The sequence below is a fragment of the Eptatretus burgeri genome, chromosome 8 (genome assembly GCF_056783735.1).
Source record: "Eptatretus burgeri isolate ZD-2024b chromosome 8, Ebu_testis_v1, whole genome shotgun sequence".
In the NCBI taxonomy this organism is placed as follows: domain Eukaryota; kingdom Metazoa; phylum Chordata; class Myxini; order Myxiniformes; family Myxinidae; genus Eptatretus; species Eptatretus burgeri.
The window spans coordinates 28,326,365-28,342,748 of NC_140968.1; the positions used below are offsets into that span (position 1 = coordinate 28,326,365).

Sequence of the window (16,384 nt, forward strand, 5' to 3'; positions counted from 1 at the left end):
GGTTTGGGATGAACTGGACAGAAGGGTGAAAGCAAAGCAACCTACAAGTGCAACACATTTGTGGGACCTTCTGCAACAGTGTTGGGAAGAACTTTCCCAACAATATTTAATTTCCATTGTGGAAAGAATGCCACAAGTATGTTCGGCTGTTATATCTGCAAAAGGTGGCTACTTTGATGAGCCAAAAATTTAGGTTAAATTTTGTTCAACAAAACGATTCCATGATTTCCCTTTTACCTGCAATTGTTTATTTGCTCTATGCTTGAATTTCAGAGTACATTGAAACATTAAACTGCTTAAATTTCAGTAAAAACTGGAAAAATGGGGGTGTTCTAAAACTCTTGAACGGTTGTGTGTGTATGTATATATATATATATATATATATATATATATATATATATATATATATATATATATATATATATATATATATATATATATATATATATATATATAGTGTTTCTCATGTTCTCAAAAAAGGGTTTGTTGATGATTTGATGACAAAAGCTCAGATGGTAAAAATGTTATGGCATGGACAGACAAACTGAAGTCCAATGGTAAATAAATAAAGAAACACAGAAGCAATTTCAAAATTGGCCGTCTCGTGCTTGACGTGCTTTCATTAAGTACCATACCACTATTTCCATTATCATTATCGTTATCGGCTTGGTATTAGCTTGACGGTTAAGGTGGCTAGCTCAAGATCTTAGGATCCTAAGTTCAAGCCTCTGTCGGCTGTTAAATTAACACCAGGTGGACTGACTCAGCCTGTTATCCTTCAGCTTACTGGTAATGGGGACATTGCTTCAGTGGCACAGCTGCACCCCCAGAAAATGATGCAGCCAAGCAGTCATAGGCTGCATACGACTGAATAAATTGTTGTTATGTACCATTATCATTTTCACTCTGCAGTTACCGAATCCTAAGAGGTGGACATTATGGGTGAGTTCAATAATTTGACATGAGTCATAAAGATCCATGCCTATTTCCGAGTGGAGAGGAGAGAGGAGGGAGAGTGTTGGGGAGAAGAGTGGAAGGGGGAAGGGGACAGAGGAGGGTGGAGGGGACAGAGGAGTGGGAGAATGGAAGGGGAAGGGGAGAGAGCAGGGTCAAGGGAATATATTCACTCATGTGTCGGTGAAGGACTGAAGTATTTTTTAATAATTAAATAAATAATTAAAGTTTGAATAAGGAAATGACCGAATTAAAAAAGAAGTTACTGAAGAAGCCCTGATCATTTTTGCTTCTTTTCCCTGCCAATAAATATACAGTTTACAGGGATTGGGGGGGGGGCTCCCTTAGCAACGACCAAACCTGAACTCACCCCTTAGGTGAAAAAACTTGCAGTCTCATGCTTAATGAGCTGCGGCTGGGTAATAAGGGCTATTTCTAGTTACTACGACTTCGTCATTTCACATTTTGACCCAATTATTAAATATTTTCTCCATATTCTCATAAACATTTGTTGAAAATTTGATGACAACAGCTCGAATGGTAAAAAGTTATGGCCTGGACACACATACACACACACACACACACACACACACACACACACACACACACACACACACACACACACACACACACACACACACACACAATTTTGATTGGTATCAGCCTATACTATTAAGTGATGGCTCAGAGTGATTATTTGTGGCAGTAAAGACAGTTTGGCTCAACACAGTCCAACTACGGCTCATAAATTCTGCCACTGGTGATGAAACAACACGGGCCCAAGGGCAATTTGAACGATGTTAAAAAAATATCCAGAGTCATCTATCCATTAAAAACAAAGCACTGGTAAATTTAAAATTGATTTTACAAACAACTGAAATAATCGAGGCTGGTCACGGTTTTTTTTTTTCTTCTAATGTTGTAAGCATCTTCCATTCAGCGTGGTGGTCACTTAACGGTCAAGGAGGTTGGCCTGGGATCTCAAGGGATTCCTGAGTTCAAAACCCCTGCAGTGCCAAAATAACACCAGGTGTGTTAACTCAGGCTGTCCTCCTTCCAAGGTCAGCAAAATGAGTACCAGCTCGAGAATCCTTTGTCAGAGTGGCGACCTGTCCAGTGTTGTCCCCTCCAGCCAATGAAACTGCCATGGCAGCCTCATGTGCCTGATGGTGTAAGGAGGATCATCCATCATCCAAACATCTTAATCCCAGTGCTTGTGCAGGTATAGCTGTATTCCATACTCATGTCTCCATGTCCTTTTCAAACCGATACTTTGTTCAATTCATTTTCAAACTAATATTTACATTTTTCGTGCGATTCATTTATGTTATATTTTAAGTGCTCGACCGCACTATTTCCACATTGCTTACAACTTATGTAAAAACCAAACAAAAAAAAATGATTTGGACGGTAAACAAATTTGCATTTCTCATCAGCATTCAACTTATCGATTGAAAAAAAAAAAGGAGAATGACTCAGATTGAAGGTTCTTGGCGGTTTGTAAATGAACTACATGAAGGACAAGAACATTAAACGACATCAGCATCACCCACGCATACATTACGTGGACATTACAACGCAATGAAAAAAATAAATCAACATGGTACATGGGATTACTAACCTGAGATCCCAGCATGATGAGCTAGGTGCTCAGGTGGGAGCACCAAACAGGTGAGTTACTGCAATGATGCATTTCAAATAAACCTCACACACATGATTTACCTTCGGTAATGAATTTAGTAACTTTGGTACTCATAGACATCAAAAATCGTTTTGGCCTCAATATACCGAAGATAATTTTGATACAAGGAAGTAGAAGTAAAGTGAAGCAGAGGTGAAAAGGCCATTTGGCCCATCACTACTCTGTGCCATATCCTTTACTAGGACTCCCATATACTGCAGGGAGTGTTAATTATACAGCTAACCACAATGCACAGGATTTGTACAGGGTACCAGCACACAGTGGCCTACTTTTCATGATAGCCTGCTGACTTCAACATCTGAAACAAATGAAGATAGTAAAGCCGGACAAATGTCCCCATCCAAAGGATGGCATGTGTCAAGATGGAACACCTCCTGTTGGCACTTCACGTGGAAACTAAAGCTCTTAACTATGGAACCGCTCGTGACGAGGACAAAGTCCAAGGCCTGTTGCTTTCACATCGAAGACAGTTCGGTGGTCTCTCTCTGTCTCTGTCTCTTTGCTTCACCCCATTTCCTCTGATCCAACTCCCTCTGCTCTCTCAGCCTTCTGACCTTCAATAGCTCCTCCGTGTGTTCTTCAGTAACCCACTCCTCATTAAACTCCCAAAATCCAGGCAGACTTCATTGATCCTCTTTTCTCCCGTTTGGAGAACTGCCTTCCGAATACACTTCAATCCCACTATTCCCTCCGAGGCTTTAAGCGAGCGGTGCACCGCCGTCTCAGGTCACCCCCCATCTTCACCCACGATCTTATCTACCTCATTAACCCTATCTAACCAAACACCTGTCCTGCTGCCCATCGTTTGAGCTGAACTTTGACGTGATCAACCATTCAATTGATCACTGGTACAACACCACACTTTTAATCGTTGTGACATCAGGAAAATTCCTGTAAGTGATGATGTACCAGATAAGTGTGAGACAGGATTATATGATGTCATCACTCGGTGTCATACCTGTGCAGCTTGCATGTCCTCACACTTGTGCAGTATCTTCCTTTAAAAGCATCCTCGTACTCGAGTATTCTATTGACTAGTTTAATTGATACCCGTTGGACTGCACAATCATTCTTTACTAACAAATCAAAACAACTTCTCCGTCAAATGGCAAAACCATAAGGGCACCCGGGAGAGCGCATACCTCCACAAGGTTGCACAGTTTACGTTTTGTATCCCACTGATAGGATGGATCTGGATCCGGATCTGAACCAAAATCGAATCGGCTTGTTCTCGTCACCCACCCAACTCATCCACCAAGTTTCGTCCGAATCCGTCGAAAACTTTTTGAGATATCCTGTTCAGAGACAAACAGACAGACAGAGATACAGGGGTGAAATCATAACCTCCACCCACCTTTGGTGGTGCAGGTAACTATAACTTTTGTAAGCCTGGTGTTCGCTTAGTGGTTAGGGTGGCTGGCTTGGAAGCTTAGGGTTCTGAGTTCGAGCCCCGTTGGTGCGAATTAACACCAGGTGCGGTTGATTCAGCCTGTGATCGTTCCCAGGTCAGCGGAGGGAGTACCAGTGTACTGGTATAGGGAGGGGCACAGCATCAGTGGCATAGTCATCCTCCAACAAAATGATAGCTACCTGGCAGCCACGCTGCTATACGCAAAAAAAGAAGATAATTTTTATACATTTAAATGTACAATTCATCCAAGGAAAAGCATTTAAATATTTTGTCCTTCAATGCAACAGGATTTACACTATATTTTTAACACTATTTTTCTACTCCAAAGCTGCAAATTCGATATAATCTCATAACCTGAAACACAATAGTTTTCATTGTCATTTGTGGTGAGAGCCGTTTGTTGAGAAAGTTTGGTGTAAACTTTTCAATCGAGATTAAATCATAGCTTTTATGGGCATGGACATTCGGTCAGGACAAACTGCTATTCCGTGTTCGTTTGACGAGCAAAACAAAGGCCGAAGCACAAAACGCTTGTAAAGTTAATGTTGCAAAACAATAAAACCTTGTAAGGGGGCCACTAGCTTTCACCTCTGATCAAACAATTATTGATCGTCCCTCGTGTATGTGAAGACATTGTAGAGTTCCCTAAACTTCGCAAACCGGTTTTATATATACGGGGGATGTCACTTGCCATGGGCCGTGTGACCCCATTACGACGTCCTGAGCTGTCAACACCGTCTGCGATTTGATCACCGCTGCTACCAAGGCATCACTCAGTCCTCTCCTGCTCCCTCCCAAGCATGCGGAGACCTCCACATCCAACACTTTCCTCTTAAAGCTCTTTCTTTGACCGGGAAAGTCGTCACGGAACTGGCCACTGAGTTTGAAACGACTCCGCACCTGATGAATTGGCCACCGCTGACCTGTGCAGAAACAATGCGGAGCATTCATCCGGAGGGAAGAGAGTGGCAGGAATGGGGTGGGGGGGGGATAGATGAAGAACCAGAGTTGGTGTCAAAGCCACCAAATGCTCGCCTGTTTATACATTTATCGTTTTTTAAAAGACGAGTCTAATCATTAATATTTTTTTTATAAAGCATTGCAGTGAAGTATAATTATAAAGCAATATATGTATTTGTATATTGTAATCAGTAACAAGAGCGCAAGTGAGCACAATATACGCCCTAACAAGAAGGTATATACAGAATTGTGCTACTACATGGAAAACAGCATCCTGGTTGCCATGGCAACCACTTTAGATGACAAACGTATGTCGTGACACACCGTCTCCACAATCTGTACCTATGTACCAAATATGAAATGTGAAAGTTGAAAACTTTGGGAGTTAGAGTGCGGACAGGAACGGACGGACAGACAGACAGACGGACGGACAACCGGTATCACATAATACGACCCGATATATATATATATATATATATATATATATATATATATATATATATATATATATATATATATATATATATGTATATATATATATGGCGTATAAAAAATAGTGTGGTAGATAAAAACATTAGAAAGGAAACTAGAGGGGGAGCACTCGGGAGAGTGCAAAACCTCCGCCGCCAATACTGCTGGGTCACTCAAGTGAACCTTATATCTTATTCATTAAATATGTCAACAGTGCTGACAGTTATAGTTCTTTTCTCCAACATTTTTTAAGGGGTGGGGGGGGGGGGTTGGAAATCACTTAAAACATGTAGAAATGCAAAATAAAGAAATCGAAATTTTGGTGAAAAAAAAGTTGCAATTTTTTTTTCTCCAACAATTTTTTTTGGGGGGTTGAAAATCACTTAAAACATGTAGAAATGCAAAAAAAAAAATTTCTCTAACTATTTTTTGGGGGGTGGGACCAAGTCCAAAATCTAATGGCATGATCCTTGGACCATACCTCACCCCCCCACCAAGTTTCGTCGAAATCCGTCGAGGAGTTTTTCCGTAATACAAAAAATGTAACATTTTCACGCTGACGCTCACGCCGGGGGTATCGCTATAGCTCTCTGTTCTTCGAACAGGCGAGCTAAAAATGAAATAAATATAAAAATAGAGGAGAAGAAATGGAATGTACAAATTGTGAAAGCGGCAGTGGGCCATATTTCCAACTTTTTGTGTCGCAGTTGCTTATCTATTAATACAGTATGAATGAGTATTAATGAATTAATCGGTTTGCTTCTGACATCATGCAAACTTCTCTGGCTTAGAAAACCCAGTAGTAAGTGATAAGCTAATAATATACTGTACTGCACATAGTAAACTGTGTGAAACGACGGGAGCTCCCTTTAGTTGCAGGGACGATGGATACAGTTTAAATTCGATAACGTACTTATTGGGATATTGAATCGTTTGGAGCGCTGTTGGGGAGGCAAAAAAAAATTTGCTGAATTCAGGTTATGCAGCTGTTGTTGTGGAAAACCAATCTAGTGAGAATACTACTTTGGCTCAGTGTGCGAAACGTGAAATTATTCAACAGATTGTATGTAATTCCTGGTGATAAACTCAAACCCATCGCTGAGGATTCGTACACGGGCAAAATGAGCAATTTAACCGGTCATGTTCCTGGAAAGATAAGGAACCATTGGGATTTTTGTGGCATTTATGGGGCGATGCATTTCCAAAGGAATTTTATTTCCAAAATCCAAACTAGATTCGGGTTCATGAAAAAAAATTCCAAGAATATCACAATAATAAATAACTGTGTTGAGTTCATACTGTGAGCAACATTGTGCCATTCATCGTGTTACGTTTTACTAAAGGAGCAGAGAGATCTCATTGCTGTGGATGAGGATACTCATGTACTAAATAGTAAACTCATTATGATTAGTAACTCCTGTGTTGGCTTGGGATCTTAGAGTCCTGAGTTTGAGCCCTGTTGGCTGCTGAATTAACACCGGGTGGAGTTGACTCTGCCTGTCATCCTCCTGAGGTTGGCAAAATGAGTAACGGTGTACTGGTATAGGGGCACAGCATCAGTGGCATCCTTGCACCCCAACAAAATGACAGCTGATAGCTATCTGGCAGCCAAGCTTCCAGAAGCAAGAAGAAGAAAAAGAACATTATATACAATGGATGACATCATGAGGATATTCCTTTGAACACTTGAACTTGTTTATTCTGGATTAGAAATCAACACACGAGTAGGATACCAACAAAAGAGATACTCACACTATTCCACCAATCAGCTCTCAACTTATCAATTATCCCAAGGTGGCTAGGATCTTTATAATTAATCCCCCTGCTCTTCCAGCCAAAGAAAGCTGCATAAAGCAACCAAGAAAAGCTACACAAGGTACCATAAGCGCTTTGCTGTTTCAAAAACTCTACCCAAGTTCCTCTACAGCTACAGACATTCACAATCAAATGGAAGATCAAATACTGCATTTGAGTCATCAGGTGGAACCTGGATAGGATTCGGGTTTCAGCCGCTACTCCACAACCCTCAAACCCATCCAGGCGCAGCCAAGTGAGTCTTTCAGAAACATTTCTGCAACAATTCACTTCTCCTTAGACAGATAATGGAAAAGAGAAATAAAGAGTAAAAGATAAAATAAAAGAAAAAGAAGAATTAGAATGAATGAAGAGAAATGTGAAAAAGTAGAAAGAAATGTGAAAGGAACAAAAAAAAACAAACATGTCGGGAAGAACCAGGACAGATCGATTTCAAAGTTACTCCCCAGGCTCAAACGCAGCAACAGGTACAAGCTACCAGACGTCCATCAGTGGGGAAGCACAGTCCACACAGCATCAGGATATGGTACAAATATAATCAAACAGAATACATACAAGTAGTACATACATGAGAATGCCAATGCTACATGCCCCCTGAGGTGCTGGACTGGTTTCATCACTTATTTATGAGTCATCAGCGACAGCGTAGACAGAAACATCGCCTGAGACCGGGTCTGCTCTTGCTTGTTTATCACTTAAATTAGCAGAGTAGATCAAGTTACTTTTTAGTTGGATGCTCCTTTTTCTTTTTAAGAGATGTATAATTGTAATATAAATAAATAAATAAATAAATATATACATAACCAAACACAAAGAAAAAGTTAAAAAAAAACCAAGCTGATCATATGTGGAGTAGCAGAGTTGTAGGATGCACTACTGAGCTGATGCTGGAGGTGTGGGAAGAGCAGAAGGTCATTGGTGATGGGCAGGACACAGAGATTGTTCCCTCTCCCTAGTAAAGGTGACTTTCAGATATGTGGTAACTGGCATATGTGACATCAGCCTTCTTGATGTAGTAGGTAAAGTCTTTGCCAGAATTTTACAGGAACGGCTACAGACCATTGAGGGGAATATGTGGCCTGATTTTGTGTGGATTGCGGTAGGGCCGTTGGTGTGTCGACATGATTTTTGCTACTGGACAGCAGGTAGAGAAAAGAGGAAGCATGATGACTCCCTGTTCAGTGCTTGTGGACATGAAGAAGGCCAATGACATGATTCCCAGGCATGCCTTGTGGTAAGCGCTGGAAAAGTGTGGTGTGCCCCCAATTATGCTGCACATCGTAAGATCCTTCCACAAAGTGTGTTTCTTTACCACAAGACCATTCCCGATTAATGTGTTTCTTCACCATTAGACCATGCCTAATTCACTTGTTTCTTTACCACAAGAGAAGACCATGCCCGCTCCCTCCAGGAGAAAAAGGGGAATTGCACACACCTCGTGTTCCCCATCCCATCCCTCCCCCTTCCACAGATCTCCTAATGTCTCTGTTCCCCACTGTTTTGTCCTTCCCTCTCCTGCCCCTCTTGCCTCCTGCCCCCCTTGTTGTGTGTTGTGTGTTAGCTCTCATACGAGACTCGACAATGTATTCCAAAAAAGAAGAAAAACAAGCTCGAATGAGCTAAGATCCTCGTCCTCTTAATGATGACGTCATAAAAACGAATATGATGTCATTGTGATGTATCAGGTTTGCGATAAATTATCTGTGCTAATGCCCGGCTTGATTCCCGCAAACAGAATTCAAAAAGCTTGCCTAGTTTGAGATAATTTTTAGGCGATTTCCATTAGCGGAGATATTTTGACGTCATACCTTTTTTTCTAGGAGGAATTTTCAAAATCGGAGTTGGTTACTGTATGAGCAGGGTATTTTTACATGTATACGCCAAGTTTCAGGAAGTTTCGATGAAAACTCTGGGTTGTGAAACAAAAAATGTCAAAAAATAGGATGACGTCATAAAAATTGATATGACATCATTGTGATGTATCATAATGTGCGGTAATTCATCTCTGCTAATGCCCTGTTCGATTCCTGAAAACAGAATTCAAAAAGCTTGCCTAGTTTCGGAGATATTTTTTTAGGCGATTTCCATTAGCGGAGATATTTTGACGTCATAACTTTTTTTCTTGGTGGAATTTTCAAAATTGGAGATGGTTACTGTCTGCGCAGGGTATTTTTACATATATATTCCAAGTTTCAGGAAGTTTCGATGAAAACTGTAGGCTGTGAAACAAAAAAGTCCACAAGAACAACAACGTGAGTAAGACTTAGAGATCCTCCACGAGGATCTAAAAAAGCTTGTACTGCGGGAAGCGGAAATCTCAGTGAGAGGAGGAAGTAGAAGGCGAGAGTGTAAGAGACAATAGGAGAGAAAGCGAGGTTCTGCAGGGAGAAAGGAGCTCGGTGCTGGTCCGAGTCCTTGATGGAAAAGGTTATATGAAGAGGAAGAGGACAGGAGTGCAAGTATATGGGGAAAAAAGTTGCCAAAGAACTTGTCCTTGTTCTAAATGCTTTCCCTGCAAGGAGCATAAAGCTCAGAGTGAGAGGAGGAAGAAGAAGAAGGCAGGAGTGCAAAAGATGAGAGGCGAGAAAGCGATGTCCTGCAGGGAGAAAGGAGCTCAAAGCTTATCCTCGTCCTGCAAGAAGCAGCAGGCTCAGAGATGGGAGAAAAAGTGACATCCTGAATAGGAAGAAGCAGAGGAGGGCGAGTCGCATATCTTTCATGCTGGAGAGGACTTGCCTGCTGGGTCTGGAAACCTCAGGGATGTGGCTGCATGTCCGATAATGCCACAGCCCATCTTCCCCATGCTTTCCTCCCCATTCTCTCATATATTTGGACTATGGCACCGCCCTGTTGGGTTGTGTGAGGTGAGAGAGAAAAGAATAGATAGACCCTACTTTTCTTTTCTCCTTACTTTTCTTTACTTTTCCCCTCAAGTTCTTCTTGTTGTCATATTTTCCCTTGATTGAATGATGGCCAAATCTCTTGTGTAAATAAGATTGTATAAGAAAGAATATGTGTTAGTTAAGTCTGCACTTATGTGTCTTTTGATTTCTTACCTGTAAATACTCGCTTTTAAATGATTGCTTGTGTGTGTAAATCAATAATTGTTTGTTGTTATTTCCAATCTGTCTCAGTTGTCCTTTCCTTCATTGGTCTGACATAGTGTACAAGTATAGTTAGACGGGTAGTTGTATCCCAGCTGATTTGCTCTGTTATCCGGTGCTGCACCTATATGTTCCGCTCAGCAGATCACCACCAGGTGTGACACCAAGGGCGTGGCCTCTAGTTAGGTTGATGTGCCAATAGAAAGATATCACAGAAACATCGAAGCGTAACCCTGATAGGCTGGTAGTCTAAGTCCAGCGGCTATGGCTGTGTGAGAACTATAGCCTGTTGGACCGCAGAGTTATCTGTGGTCGGCGGTCTCAGGACCGGGTGTTCGGGAGAAACTCGAGTGCTTCCTCTCGTGGCGATCCCAGAACCCTGGATCATAACAATACCTTTCTCCAAGGTACAAAATCAAAGCCATAAACCAACTAGCAAGACCAGCATTCCAGCACAGCTGTGGAACAATAACCTGGCCACAATCAGAAATCAATAAACTGGATATCAAAACAAGGAAACGCTTCACCATCTACAAAATGTTTTACAAAAATCAATGCATCCAAAGAATGCACCTGCCAAGACGAGGAAGAGGTAGCGGCCTGATGGAGCTCAACCAAATGCACAGAATGACAACAGTAGGATTGGCTGAGTAGGTGAAAAGTGCAACAGACTACCGGATCCAATTTGTAAGCAAACACGAAGACAACAAACCATAGAAGGTAACCCTAACCCAACTGGCAAAAAATTTCCAAAGAGAGGTGTGAATAGAAGATGTCACACAAGAAACCAAAACAACAATGAATACAGCAGCAACAACTGCAAAAAAGACAAAATAAAAATATAAAACAAAATATCAACAGATATACACTGACAACTAGGAAAATGACAAAAGAGTGGAAGGTATATAAAAAAAAGAGTTGGACAGATTGGGAGGAGATAAGGAAGGCTGTTTGGAATGGCTAAGAAGAGGTTAGCTCAAGTGTAATGGAGAACGAATCATTATAAATGCCCAAGACTAAGGACGTGACATGAATGGCTTTCAGAAAATGGTGAGACGGAGTCAATCGGACAAGTGTAGGTTCTGCAAGGTAGAAACAGAAAGTACGAACCACATCCTATCGGGATGTAAAAAAACTCATGTCAGAACAGCTGTACACACAAAGGCACAACAAGGTATGCAGAGTAATCCAATGGCACATCTGCAAAAGTCTCAACATTCCAGTTCCATAAAACTCATGGAAACAGGAACCAAAAGCAATCACTGAAAGCAAGGAAGTAAAGCTCACATATGACCTCATGATCCCATCAAGAATGAACATAGAAAACAAGACATTGTGTCTGGATATAGTACTGAGGTACAAAAACATAAAAGAAGGCATTGCTAATTGAGGTGTCAGTACTCAGCAACTTTGGCCTAAACGACAAAGAAATCAAGAAAATGAACAACTACCGAGACCATAAAATGAAGTGAAAAGATCCTGGAAGCTGAAGAGATCCGAAATTGTAGCAGTGATAATTGGAACGATGGGAATGCCAAAAAAAAAACCTCACAGAGATGTTAAAAACTATCCATGGGAATATCACTACAAACGAACTACGGTTGGAAGCTGTCCGGGGCTCAATGACGATCCTCAAATTAGCCCTCGAAACAAAACTTTGACAACAGAAAATTTTACACCTTGGTTCATGAATCATGACTGCCCTCACCGAAACGGAGGTGGATACTTCGACACCTGGGAGGACTGTTTCACCTTCTGAGACCCAGATTGTAAAGATAATGGCGCGCACACACACACACACACACACACATACACGTTTCAAGACCCAGTGATTTTGGCCAAAGCAATGCAGAAATCAAGTAAATGACCAAATACCAAGATCTCAAAAATGAAGTGAAAAGACCCTGGAAGTGGAAGAATGCCAAAGTTGTACCAGTGATTACTGAAGCAATGGGAATGATGATGAAGAACCTTACAGAGATCTTAAAAACCATCCCAAGGAATATTTCTACAAACCAACTACAGTTGGAAGCTGTCCAAGGCTCAATGACGATCCTCAAATTAGCCCTCGAAACAAAACTTTGACAACAGAAAACTTCACACCTTGGTTCATGCATCGTGACTGCCCTTACCGAAACGGAGGTGGATACTTCGACACCTGGGAGGACTCTGTTCCACCTTCTGAGACCCAATTGTAAAGATAATGGCACACACACACACACACACACACACACACACACACACACACACACACACACACACACACACACACACACACACACACACACACACACACACACACACACCTCATCGATTTACAGTCGAAGATACAAAGTCGTAACGTATAAAAGGTGACAAGTTAATCCATGGCCTGACATCAAGCAAGGAAGTAGCAGGAAAGTCAATGATTGGTCTTGAAGGAGGTTATTTTTCCACGTCGGTCATTTTACAACAATTCAAACCGATTAAATAAGCAATCTCCCTCATTATGTTTCTATACTTCAACGATAGTCCTTTGGCTCACTGATCAATCCTTGTAACCTCGATCATTGAAATACGTTTGATGAAACGCCGTCGTGTTGCTGCTACATTCCCAGACATTTTAATTTGTACCCTTTCCATTGAAAATCAATCATGGTAATTTATGTGTTTAATTAAATGAACAAAACGACGTGGTTGATAAGTAGGTTTTTCATCATGAAATATGTATAATATAATTATACATAATATAGAAGTTTATATGTTTATCCCATGATGTAAATCCTCAGGTTAAAATCTCAAGTCATCCATTCATTCATTCATCCAAGGTCTCCTAATGCCCTTGTACAAAATATAATGTACGGGATAAGTTCCTCCATGAGACTGAGACAATGTTTGAAAAAACAAAAAAAAAATCTCGAAGTAGTTTAAAAAAGCAAAGTGGAATGTTATTTGAATTAAAAGATCAATTTAATAAGATGCAATGTCGGTGTGTCAGTATTGCGTCTGTGCCCAAACTACTGGCACCAGAAAGTTGAAAATGGTACGATATTGATCAGCAATGATCCGGGCAATGCAGGGTCAAGATTTGGACAAAAACATTTTCATTATTCAAATGCCCAGACAAAGCAAGGGAGAACTATGCTTTGAGTGGCTTTGCGACATATCGTGAGACGCTGCGAATTGCCTGTGAAAATGCTCGGCTCTTGGCAAGTATCGTCAATACACCCTCGGTGTACCTGTTCCCCGTTCTTATAATTCCAAAATAAAAAAGGTATGCAACAGTTGGAGGTCCTTGTCCACCAACGCCACAAAAAGTCCACCTGGCGTCCATGGGCTTGATCGTTAAAATATATTCTGCCATTAGACCGATGATGCAAAGATTCATGATCACATCTTCACATGGATTAAACGTTTGCTTGGAATACTTTCACACAAGACGACGAACTATGATTATCAAATGCATCACTCTCAGCCGCAGTACAATGAATCCGGTGGAAAAGTAGTTGCAGTCAAACAACTTGTTTTCTCAACAAGGAAGACTAACCCGACTGAAGGAACCTTAACTAAGGTCGCTCCAGAAGGCTTGCAATAAGTGTCCATTCGAAGCAAGTCAGAAAACATCACCTTGGTAATTATCTGAAGACTGAAGTCTTAAGCCGGTCTCCCATTTCCGAGTCATGGTGGAACATTGTGAAATCCATTTCTGGTGTGTTCTCCTCCTCTATCATACGGCTGTACTGCAGACTGCTTCGAGATAAGGCAGAATGTCTCACCTCGGTGTATGTCTCGAAATCTCATGTACCCAACCCATCCAGCTCCATCCCCATATTACCCTCTCATACCCAATGTGGAATTTGTGTCCTTCGCACCCAAGGAGGAAGATTAAGGTATGTCCAGCCTTGAACCTGCTTCGGCGATGGGGTTAGATAACTTTGTGCCCATGTTCTCATATCCTGCTCTGCTGTTCCTGCTTCTCTGCACTCTTCCGTTTTTCCTTCTCTTTAGCAGCCTATTGTCCAACCTGTAAGTTGCTAAAATCACTCCCATCCACAATAAGATGCAGACACAGATCCTATGAACTATTGACCAGTGAGTTTACTTCCAATTATAAACAGTCACATAATCCATCTTTGCTACCAATGTCAAGTCTTTTATCTTCTCAAATAGCCTGATCTCCAACAATCAATTTGGATTCCGTCCTGGTCACAACTCTGGACATGCTTCTGCTCCTCTCTCAGCAATTGTTATACTGCACACCCCGAATCTCAACCAAGCGGGCAGGTCCATTTTTCTGAACACATGCCAGGCATTCGACACAATCTGCCATCCTGCTTTGCTTGATAAACTTGCTGGCTGTTGCATACAAGTCCACCTTTCTTCCTGGATTTCAGACTTCAGAAATGCATGCACTGCATGAGTGGAGATCAATGGAACCTTCTCTTCTCCCAGTGGAGGATAAAATATATTTGGTCCAGCATCATTTCTCACAAGCAAAGGAACCTAGCATTGTCAGGCAAACACCAGGTCCCTCCTCCCACCCTTTCCCCTCCTCCATTCCACCTCTCCCTCTGCCTCCTCACTCCAAGCCCCACCTTACCCCTTCCTCCTCCCATAAAGGAATTTTCGCAGGGTGTATATTTGAAGAAGTTAGCTGAGGTGGTAACCTTTTTTTTTTCTACAAACTCTTCTTTCACTCTTGAGTTATGTTGTTGGATAAACATGAAAATTACATTTAAATCGATGTATTGGTTGTGTTTGTACTATTTTCGGTCTTTGAATAATTAGCGATAACTGCATTTGAGAGGTCATTTGACTAAAAATGCAAGTTATCTCCACGGCCGACATCTAATAACCTCTGCTACGACCACAAGGTAGTGCTAAATGATACACATTTACAAAGATAATTTTTGTCTACCTTGCCTCCCGAACCCACGCGACTACAGATGAAACCAAATAACGCATGTTCACCACGAGGTCGAACTTGATCCATGTGCCACGTTTGGCGGCAATTGGCCCGATAGTTTTGGCATGATTGGTGTTAAACACAGACACACAGAAAATGACATTTATTTATTAGATTACCTTCATGTCCTTCATTCAGTGCCCCAATCCCAACCTGCACCTGGAGCAGCTGCTCATACATCCATCGCTTCTCCCATAGAGCTCCTCACCATAGTGCACTGAATTCCATAGCGAGGTAGTTGTGGTCAAGGAACTTGCTTTCGCAACATGTAAGGCTATATCGACTGAAGACTTTACTGAAAACGGAGCTTACAACAAATGTTGAACAGCACACAGCACTTAATTGGTCCGTTTGTGTTCCTAGCTGGTAGGCTAGTAGCCAAATTAAAAAGGGGCCTAAATTGTGAGAAACCCCTACCCACGGTAGAACAAGTCACAACCTATTTTTTCTTGAAGAGGGATGTTTGGGGAGTTAGAAAATCTTGGTTGTGAACCTGAGATCATTGCACAACATTTTGAAAATCACGTTTACATATGTACCACTGCAGACTGCAAAAATGGATTTAATCGCCACAGATTTTGGCTCATATATTTGTTAATACTGGTGCTACAAACACAAATTTGGAACCAAAATGTGCGGAATGATGACATACATACATATATATATATATATATATATATATATATATATATATATATATATATATATATATATATATATATATATATATATATATATATATATGAGCCTGGTGTTGGCGCAGTGGTTAGGGCAGCGGCTTGGGATGCAAAAGGTCCTGAGTTCAAGCCCCGTTGGGCCACTGAATTAATACACCAGGGGGTTGACTCAGCCTGTCATCCTTCCGAGGTCGGCGAAACGAGTACCAGTCTACTGGGCCGTGTAGACCCCGGTTAAAATAGGTGTACCATATCCCTGTGTCGTAAGAGGCGACCAGGGTTGCGGCAGGAAGGGCATCCGGCGTAAAACATGTGCCAAATCATCATACGGATGATCCGCTGTGG

At 41.4% G+C, this 16,384-nt stretch overlaps 1 protein-coding gene across 1 annotated transcript in view; it reads right to left on the minus strand.

Annotated features, from left to right (window-relative positions):
- The window catches only part of LOC147021401 (carbonic anhydrase-related protein 10-like), a 198,684-nt gene that overhangs the window by 112,375 nt on the left and 69,925 nt on the right, over window positions 1–16,384 (minus strand). The gene's annotated exons all lie outside the window — the stretch shown is intronic.